Source organism: Alosa pseudoharengus, unplaced genomic scaffold (assembly GCF_046254945.1).
Source record: "Alosa pseudoharengus isolate Yale_2024_CS ecotype anadromous, Long Island Sound unplaced genomic scaffold, YU_APseudo_1.1 YU_APseudo_1.1_scf_26, whole genome shotgun sequence".
Lineage (NCBI taxonomy): Eukaryota > Metazoa > Chordata > Actinopteri > Clupeiformes > Clupeidae > Alosa > Alosa pseudoharengus.
In genome coordinates this window covers 1,747,987-1,758,179 of record NW_027468701.1, presented here as the reverse complement: position 1 = coordinate 1,758,179, position 10,193 = coordinate 1,747,987, and positions in this window count along the sequence as shown.

Sequence of the window (10,193 nt, the reverse complement as noted above, 5' to 3'; positions counted from 1 at the left end):
AATCAAGCCCGACCCTACCCGAGCCCGTGCACATTGTGCCAGAGCCCGACCCGGCCCAACACATTAACTGTAATTATGAGCCCGAGCCCGATTTAAACCCGACATTTTTTTTTAAATACGTGGGCCATTAGCCTATAACTGACGTTCTCAACTACAATTCCGAGCTGTTTGAGCTACAGAAATCCGTTTAGAATTATATTAATGAATAATGCAACGGAGTGAATGTAGGCTAAACTATGTTTGTTTATTCAGAATGGAATGGATTGCAAATGAATCCGAATGAAGAAACGTAAGCCACTTACAACGTAAAATGATGTCCCTGCAGCAAAACTCAACGCATTTCTCTGTGAGGGCTTGCCTCGCTCTCAGGTGTAGGCCCTATGCTTGGAGAAGTGACAAAAGAGGACATTGAAGGCTGGCTATCATTATTTCTGCCATGGCAAGCCTGCTTCATGTTCATCTTAAAGTATTTTTGCTGTCATAGGTGAACTTCGTGCGCACTTAATGCACGCAACAAAGCATAGCCTACCTGACAAATGCATACCTCCGACTTTTCTCCAAACTTGCTCGAAGTTATTTCTCCTGTTTTCATTTTTTTTTCTTTACATCTTCAAGCTTCACGTTGCACTTAAGCTACACAATACAGCACAGCAGGCCCGGTATGATGCGTGCGAGTGGAGAAGCTGCACATGACACGTGTTGCAGACGACATTACAAATGACATTTTGTAACTCTGAGCCTAACTTGTATAACTTTGTATACACTTGTTACTTAGGCCTACTTTGATAAATATATAATATTTCTGAGTCTGACATAGCTTTAGCTCCCCACCCAAGTAGGCTAATGATAAAAATAAAAAAAAGCTTGATCAAGGACCCGGCCCGGCCCGGCCCGAGGATAGTGGCTGGAAATATCGGCCCGACCCGGCCCGCGGCTCGGGCTCGGGCAGAGAATCTAAACTCTAACGCGAATATCTCTGCTCTTACCTCAGACGGATGTTCAATGTCCACATCAGAGTTGTCATTAGATGTAAAATTTTCTTTCAATAATGTCCAATTGCTTAAACATTGTCCTTTATTGTTGCTTTAGGCCTACCTTTATATTTTAGCCTACATTATTCAACTCACGTATTGTCATCTGATCTTGGGCACTGCCAGTCAAAAAAACAAACAGGTGCACGCTCTGCACCTCTTTTCGCAACTCCGACGCAACACTAAATATGCCCTGCTTTCAGAATCCGATACCGCATGGCGCAGTCCACCTCACCGAGATCGCAGAATTCATAGTTCACCCACCTCTTATTTTACCTCTACATCCCTGGCACGAATGTACTTTTCCTCTCCTAAACGAGGGCAATTGGACATTTTATGGTCAATATTAGATTGGTGGCACTAAATATACTAGATCACCTGTAAGAATGTTTCAATCATTCTATCGTAGGTCTTGGAGTTTTTTTTAAATAGATATTATGAAATAAGTAAGCTATACGTTTTTTTCACTTTATTAAGTGGGCTATAGTTCTCATTAGCAGTTTTATGCCAAACCATGAAACATTAAGCTGCGTCCAAAAACGTATTTAAAAATCTTCTGATATTGATCATGCATATGACAAAGAAAGACACGAGATCGTTGGTCTTGGAATTTTGAAAATGCATCGCACTTAGACCACAGATTACTTGCAGTACCCCGGCATTACCACAAGGAAATGGTCGTTTGAACCTGACGTGGAGATAAGCACTTTTCCACGTCAAAGACGGTTTTTATAAATCTGAGCGTTGGCATGGATTTGAGCGTACGCACGGTCTAAGATCAAATCTGTGCTTAAGAACGCTTTATAAATGAGGCCCCAGGAAATGGGACAGCACTAGTTGCGCTACTACCGGTCTACGAATCTGGCCTTAGAACCATGTAGCCCCTGAAATGAGACACGCTCATACTCATGAATGTTTTGGTCCATGGCATTGACCAGTATTGTAATGGGTGTAGACCATTACACACTGTGTATTTGAAATGTGATTTGGTGAGTGGATATGTCAAATTGGGTGTTCGCAAACAGTTACCAGTTAGATAGATAGATCGAAGTCTATCTATCTAACTTTTTTTTTGTGAAGTTCCCCAAGGGGAAATTCAAGTTGAGGGTGTCACTGTCATTCTCGGGAATGACCTTGCCTCATCCTATTGTGTCTGACAGTCTAGTTGTGATGTTGATTTAACCAGGCAATTTCCTTCTGTATATCCTGCTTGCACTGTGACGTGTGCTCAGGCCAGGGAATTTGAGGATGCTGTTGATCTCTCTGATTTCTTCATGACTACGCCTGGTGAGCCTATTGAGTGCAAGCTATCTGTTGAGCCTGATATTTCTGTGTCTGATCCTGCTGACCTGCCTGTCACTAAAGGGTTTGCTTTAGAAATGGGCAAAGGACAATTGAGCACTGCACAAAGGTCCGATCCATCTTTACTTCACTGTATTGAGGCTCCAGTAGAAAAAGTTAATGTCCCTGAAACTGGTGTATGTTTCAGGACATCCCAGCTTGCTTGAGGCGGGGTGGGAATGCCACCTATCAAATAGTGTTGCCTACAGGTTATTGTGACCATGTCTTGAAGTTGGCCTATGATCATGTTCTGTCTGGTCACCTAGGTGTAAATAAAACGTATCACCGTATTGCTAAGTACTTTTTCTGGCCTGATTTAAAGTCAACTGTGGCAAAATACTGCCGCTCTTGTCACACCTGTCAACTTGCAGGTAAACCAAAGCAAGTCATTCCAACAGCCTCATTTAAGCCAATTCCTGTAGTGACTGAGCCATTTGAACGGCTCATTGTTGATTATGTGGGCCCATTGCCTAAGTACATCTGGACACCAGTATATATACTGACCATAATGTGTACTTCCACTCTTCCACCCTGAGGCAATTCCTTTGCGAAGTCTCAAAGCAAAATGGATTGCAAGAGAGCTTGTGAGATTTTGCTCCACATTTGGTTGGCCCAGAGTTATACAATCTGACAAAGGGTCAAATTTTACCTCTAAGTTGTTTGCTTAACCCTTAAGAACGTAGGTTTTATTTAAACCAACGTACTCCACTGGGTGAGTTTTTTGGGCTGCGTCACTAGCGTTCTACACTGACATTCTATAGTCATTATTAGGTGGCCTACAATCTATGCAGTGCAGCATGGCCTGATCTGTTTTATTTCACGTGAATATTGCAAAGTACCACACACACACATGCTTTCATCATGTGATCACATGTGTTGCATGCATGCACCTGATTACGCAAATGAAGTCGCGCTGACAACGTGTTACAATTGTCACGAGGATAACAGGACACGCGAATTAGAGCTTAGATCGGGCCCAAACAATCAAGCCCGACCCTACCCGAGCCCGTGCACATTGTGCCAGAGCCCGACCCGGCCCAACACATTAACTGTAATTATGAGCCCGAGCCCGATTTAAACCCGACATTTTTTTTTAAATACGTGGGCCATTAGCCTATAACTGACGTTCTCAACTACAATTCCGAGCTGTTTGAGCTACAGAAATCCGTTTAGAATTATATTAATGAATAATGCAACGGAGTGAATGTAGGCTAAACTATGTTTGTTTATTCAGAATGGAATGGATTGCAAATGAATCCGAATGAAGAAACGTAAGCCACTTACAACGTAAAATGATGTCCCTGCAGCAAAACTCAACGCATTTCTCTGTGAGGGCTTGCCTCGCTCTCAGGTGTAGGCCCTATGCTTGGAGAAGTGACAAAAGAGGACATTGAAGGCTGGCTATCATTATTTCTGCCATGGCAAGCCTGCTTCATGTTCATCTTAAAGTATTTTTGCTGTCATAGGTGAACTTCGTGCGCACTTAATGCACGCAACAAAGCATAGCCTACCTGACAAATGCATACCTCCGACTTTTCTCCAAACTTGCTCGAAGTTATTTCTCCTGTTTTCATTTTTTTTTCTTTACATCTTCAAGCTTCACGTTGCACTTAAGCTACACAATACAGCACAGCAGGCCCGGTATGATGCGTGCGAGTGGAGAAGCTGCACATGACACGTGTTGCAGACGACATTACAAATGACATTTTGTAACTCTGAGCCTAACTTGTATAACTTTGTATACACTTGTTACTTAGGCCTACGTTGATAAATATATAATATTTCTGAGTCTGACATAGCTTTAGCTCCCCACCCAAGTAGGCTAATGATAAAAATAAAAAAAAGCTTGATCAAGGACCCGGCCCGGCCCGGCCCGAGGATAGTGGCTGGAAATATCGGCCCGACCCGGCCCGCGGCTCGGGCTCGGGCAGAGAATCTAAACTCTAACGCGAATATCTCTGCTCTTACCTCAGACGGATGTTCAATGTCCACATCAGAGTTGTCATTAGATGTAAAATTTTCTTTCAATAATGTCCAATTGCTTAAACATTGTCCTTTATTGTTGCTTTAGGCCTACCTTTATATTTTAGCCTACATTATTCAACTCACGTATTGTCATCTGATCTTGGGCACTGCCAGTCAAAAAAACAAACAGGTGCACGCTCTGCACCTCTTTTCGCAACTCCGACGCAACACTAAATATGCCCTGCTTTCAGAATCCGATACCGCATGGCGCAGTCCACCTCACCGAGATCGCAGAATTCATAGTTCACCCACCTCTTATTTTACCACTACATCCCTGGCACGAATGTACTTTTCCTCTCCTAAACGAGGGCAATTGGACATTTTATGGTCAATATTAGATTGGTGGCACTAAATATACTAGATCACCTGTAAGAATGTTTCAATCATTCTATCGTAGGTCTTGGAGTTTTTTTTAAATAGATATTATGAAATAAGTAAGCTATACGTTTTTTTCACTTTATTAAGTGGGCTATAGTTCTCATTAGCAGTTTTATGCCAAACCATGAAACATTAAGCTGCGTCCAAAAACGTATTTAAAAATCTTCTGATATTGATCATGCATATGACAAAGAAAGACACGAGATCGTTGGTCTTGGAATTTTGAAAATGCATCGCACTTAGACCACAGATTACTTGCAGTACCCCGGCATTACCACAAGGAAATGGTCGTTTGAACCTGACGTGGAGATAAGCACTTTTCCACGTCAAAGACGGTTTTTATAAATCTGAGCGTTGGCATGGATTTGAGCGTACGCACGGTCTAAGATCAAATCTGTGCTTAAGAACGCTTTATAAATGAGGCCCCAGGAAATGGGACAGCACTAGTTGCGCTACTACCGGTCTACGAATCTGGCCTTAGAACCATGTAGCCCCTGAAATGAGACACGCTCATACTCATGAATGTTTTGGTCCATGGCATTGACCAGTATTGTAATGGGTGTAGACCATTACACACTGTGTATTTGAAATGTGATTTGGTGAGTGGATATGTCAAATTGGGTGTTCGCAAACAGTTACCAGTTAGATAGATAGATCGAAGTCTATCTATCTAACTTTTTTTTTGTGAAGTTCCCCAAGGGGAAATTCAAGTTGAGGGTGTCACTGTCATTCTCGGGAATGACCTTGCCTCATCCTATTGTGTCTGACAGTCTAGTTGTGATGTTGATTTAACCAGGCAATTTCCTTCTGTATATCCTGCTTGCACTGTGACGTGTGCTCAGGCCAGGGAATTTGAGGATGCTGTTGATCTCTCTGATTTCTTCATGACTACGCCTGGTGAGCCTATTGAGTGCAAGCTATCTGTTGAGCCTGATATTTCTGTGTCTGATCCTGCTGACCTGCCTGTCACTAAAGGGTTTGCTTTAGAAATGGGCAAAGGACAATTGAGCACTGCACAAAGGTCCGATCCATCTTTACTTCACTGTATTGAGGCTCCAGTAGAAAAAGTTAATGTCCCTGAAACTGGTGTATGTTTCAGGACATCCCAGCTTGCTTGAGGCGGGGTGGAATGCCACCTATCAAATAGTGTTGCTTACAGGTTATTGTGACCATGTCTTGAAGTTGGCCTATGATCATGTTCTGTCTGGTCACCTAGGTGTAAATAAAACGTATCACCGTATTGCTAAGTACTTTTTCTGGCCTGATTTAAAGTCAACTGTGGCAAAATACTGCCGCTCTTGTCACACCTGTCAACTTGCAGGTAAACCAAAGCAAGTCATTCCAACAGCCTCATTTAAGCCAATTCCTGTAGTGACTGAGCCATTTGAACGGCTCATTGTTGATTATGTGGGCCCATTGCCTAAGTACATCTGGACACCAGTATATATACTGACCATAATGTGTACTTCCACTCTCTACCCTGAGGCAATTCCTTTGCGAAGTCTCAAAGCAAAATGGATTGCAAGAGAGCTTGTGAGATTTTGCTCCACATTTGGTTGGCCCAGAGTTATACAATCTGACAAAGGGTCAAATTTTACCTCTAAGTTGTTTGCTTAACCCTTAAGAACGTAGGTTTTATTTAAACCAACGTACTCCACTGGGTGAGTTTTTTGGGCTGCGTCACTAGCGTTCTACACTGACATTCTATAGTCATTATTAGGTGGCCTACAATCTATGCAGTGCAGCATGGCCTGATCTGTTTTATTTCACGTGAATATTGCAAAGTACCACACACACACATGCTTTCATCATGTGATCACATGTGTTGCATGCATGCACCTGATTACGCAAATGAAGTCGCGCTGACAACGTGTTACAATTGTCACGAGGATAACAGGACACGCGAATTAGAGCTTAGATCGGGCCCAAACAATCAAGCCCGACCCTACCCGAGCCCGTGCACATTGTGCCAGAGCCCGACCCGGCCCAACACATTAACTGTAATTATGAGCCCGAGCCCGATTTAAACCCGACATTTTTTTTTAAATACGTGGGCCATTAGCCTATAACTGACGTTCTCAACTACAATTCCGAGCTGTTTGAGCTACAGAAATCCGTTTAGAATTATATTAATGAATAATGCAACGGAGTGAATGTAGGCTAAACTATGTTTGTTTATTCAGAATGGAATGGATTGCAAATGAATCCGAATGAAGAAACGTAAGCCACTTACAACGTAAAATGATGTCCCTGCAGCAAAACTCAACGCATTTCTCTGTGAGGGCTTGCCTCGCTCTCAGGTGTAGGCCCTATGCTTGGAGAAGTGACAAAAGAGGACATTGAAGGCTGGCTATCATTATTTCTGCCATGGCAAGCCTGCTTCATGTTCATCTTAAAGTATTTTTGCTGTCATAGGTGAACTTCGTGCGCACTTAATGCACGCAACAAAGCATAGCCTACCTGACAAATGCATACCTCCGACTTTTCTCCAAACTTGCTCGAAGTTATTTCTCCTGTTTTCATTTTTTTTTCTTTACATCTTCAAGCTTCACGTTGCACTTAAGCTACACAATACAGCACAGCAGGCCCGGTATGATGCGTGCGAGTGGAGAAGCTGCACATGACACGTGTTGCAGACGACATTACAAATGACATTTTGTAACTCTGAGCCTAACTTGTATAACTTTGTATACACTTGTTACTTAGGCCTACTTTGATAAATATATAATATTTCTGAGTCTGACATAGCTTTAGCTCCCCACCCAAGTAGGCTAATGATAAAAATAAAAAAAAGCTTGATCAAGGACCCGGCCCGGCCCGGCCCGAGGATAGTGGCTGGAAATATCGGCCCGACCCGGCCCGCGGCTCGGGCTCGGGCAGAGAATCTAAACTCTAACGCGAATATCTCTGCTCTTACCTCAGACGGATGTTCAATGTCCACATCAGAGTTGTCATTAGATGTAAAATTTTCTTTCAATAATGTCCAATTGCTTAAACATTGTCCTTTATTGTTGCTTTAGGCCTACCTTTATATTTTAGCCTACATTATTCAACTCACGTATTGTCATCTGATCTTGGGCACTGCCAGTCAAAAAAACAAACAGGTGCACGCTCTGCACCTCTTTTCGCAACTCCGACGCAACACTAAATATGCCCTGCTTTCAGAATCCGATACCGCATGGCGCAGTCCACCTCACCGAGATCGCAGAATTCATAGTTCACCCACCTCTTATTTTACCTCTACATCCCTGGCACGAATGTACTTTTCCTCTCCTAAACGAGGGCAATTGGACATTTTATGGTCAATATTAGATTGGTGGCACTAAATATACTAGATCACCTGTAAGAATGTTTCAATCATTCTATCGTAGGTCTTGGAGTTTTTTTTAAATAGATATTATGAAATAAGTAAGCTATACGTTTTTTTCACTTTATTAAGTGGGCTATAGTTCTCATTAGCAGTTTTATGCCAAACCATGAAACATTAAGCTGCGTCCAAAAACGTATTTAAAAATCTTCTGATATTGATCATGCATATGACAAAGAAAGACACGAGATCGTTGGTCTTGGAATTTTGAAAATGCATCGCACTTAGACCACAGATTACTTGCAGTACCCCGGCATTACCACAAGGAAATGGTCGTTTGAACCTGACGTGGAGATAAGCACTTTTCCACGTCAAAGACGGTTTTTATAAATCTGAGCGTTGGCATGGATTTGAGCGTACGCACGGTCTAAGATCAAATCTGTGCTTAAGAACGCTTTATAAATGAGGCCCCAGGAAATGGGACAGCACTAGTTGCGCTACTACCGGTCTACGAATCTGGCCTTAGAACCATGTAGCCCCTGAAATGAGACACGCTCATACTCATGAATGTTTTGGTCCATGGCATTGACCAGTATTGTAATGGGTGTAGACCATTACACACTGTGTATTTGAAATGTGATTTGGTGAGTGGATATGTCAAATTGGGTGTTCGCAAACAGTTACCAGTTAGATAGATAGATCGAAGTCTATCTATCTAACTTTTTTTTTGTGAAGTTCCCCAAGGGGAAATTCAAGTTGAGGGTGTCACTGTCATTCTCGGGAATGACCTTGCCTCATCCTATTGTGTCTGACAGTCTAGTTGTGATGTTGATTTAACCAGGCAATTTCCTTCTGTATATCCTGCTTGCACTGTGACGTGTGCTCAGGCCAGGGAATTTGAGGATGCTGTTGATCTCTCTGATTTCTTCATGACTACGCCTGGTGAGCCTATTGAGTGCAAGCTATCTGTTGAGCCTGATATTTCTGTGTCTGATCCTGCTGACCTGCCTGTCACTAAAGGGTTTGCTTTAGAAATGGGCAAAGGACAATTGAGCACTGCACAAAGGTCCGATCCATCTTTACTTCACTGTATTGAGGCTCCAGTAGAAAAAGTTAATGTCCCTGAAACTGGTGTATGTTTCAGGACATCCCAGCTTGCTTGAGGCGGGGTGGGAATGCCACCTATCAAATAGTGTTGCCTACAGGTTATTGTGACCATGTCTTGAAGTTGGCCTATGATCATGTTCTGTCTGGTCACCTAGGTGTAAATAAAACGTATCACCGTATTGCTAAGTACTTTTTCTGGCCTGATTTAAAGTCAACTGTGGCAAAATACTGCCGCTCTTGTCACACCTGTCAACTTGCAGGTAAACCAAAGCAAGTCATTCCAACAGCCTCATTTAAGCCAATTCCTGTAGTGACTGAGCCATTTGAACGGCTCATTGTTGATTATGTGGGCCCATTGCCTAAGTACATCTGGACACCAGTATATATACTGACCATAATGTGTACTTCCACTCTTCCACCCTGAGGCAATTCCTTTGCGAAGTCTCAAAGCAAAATGGATTGCAAGAGAGCTTGTGAGATTTTGCTCCACATTTGGTTGGCCCAGAGTTATACAATCTGACAAAGGGTCAAATTTTACCTCTAAGTTGTTTGCTTAACCCTTAAGAACGTAGGTTTTATTTAAACCAACGTACTCCACTGGGTGAGTTTTTTGGGCTGCGTCACTAGCGTTCTACACTGACATTCTATAGTCATTATTAGGTGGCCTACAATCTATGCAGTGCAGCATGGCCTGATCTGTTTTATTTCACGTGAATATTGCAAAGTACCACACACACACATGCTTTCATCATGTGATCACATGTGTTGCATGCATGCACCTGATTACGCAAATGAAGTCGCGCTGACAACGTGTTACAATTGTCACGAGGATAACAGGACACGCGAATTAGAGCTTAGATCGGGCCCAAACAATCAAGCCCGACCCTACCCGAGCCCGTGCACATTGTGCCAGAGCCCGACCCGGCCCAACACATTAACTGTAATTATGAGCCCGAGCCCGATTTAAACCCGACATTTTTTTTTAAATACGTGGGCCATTAGCC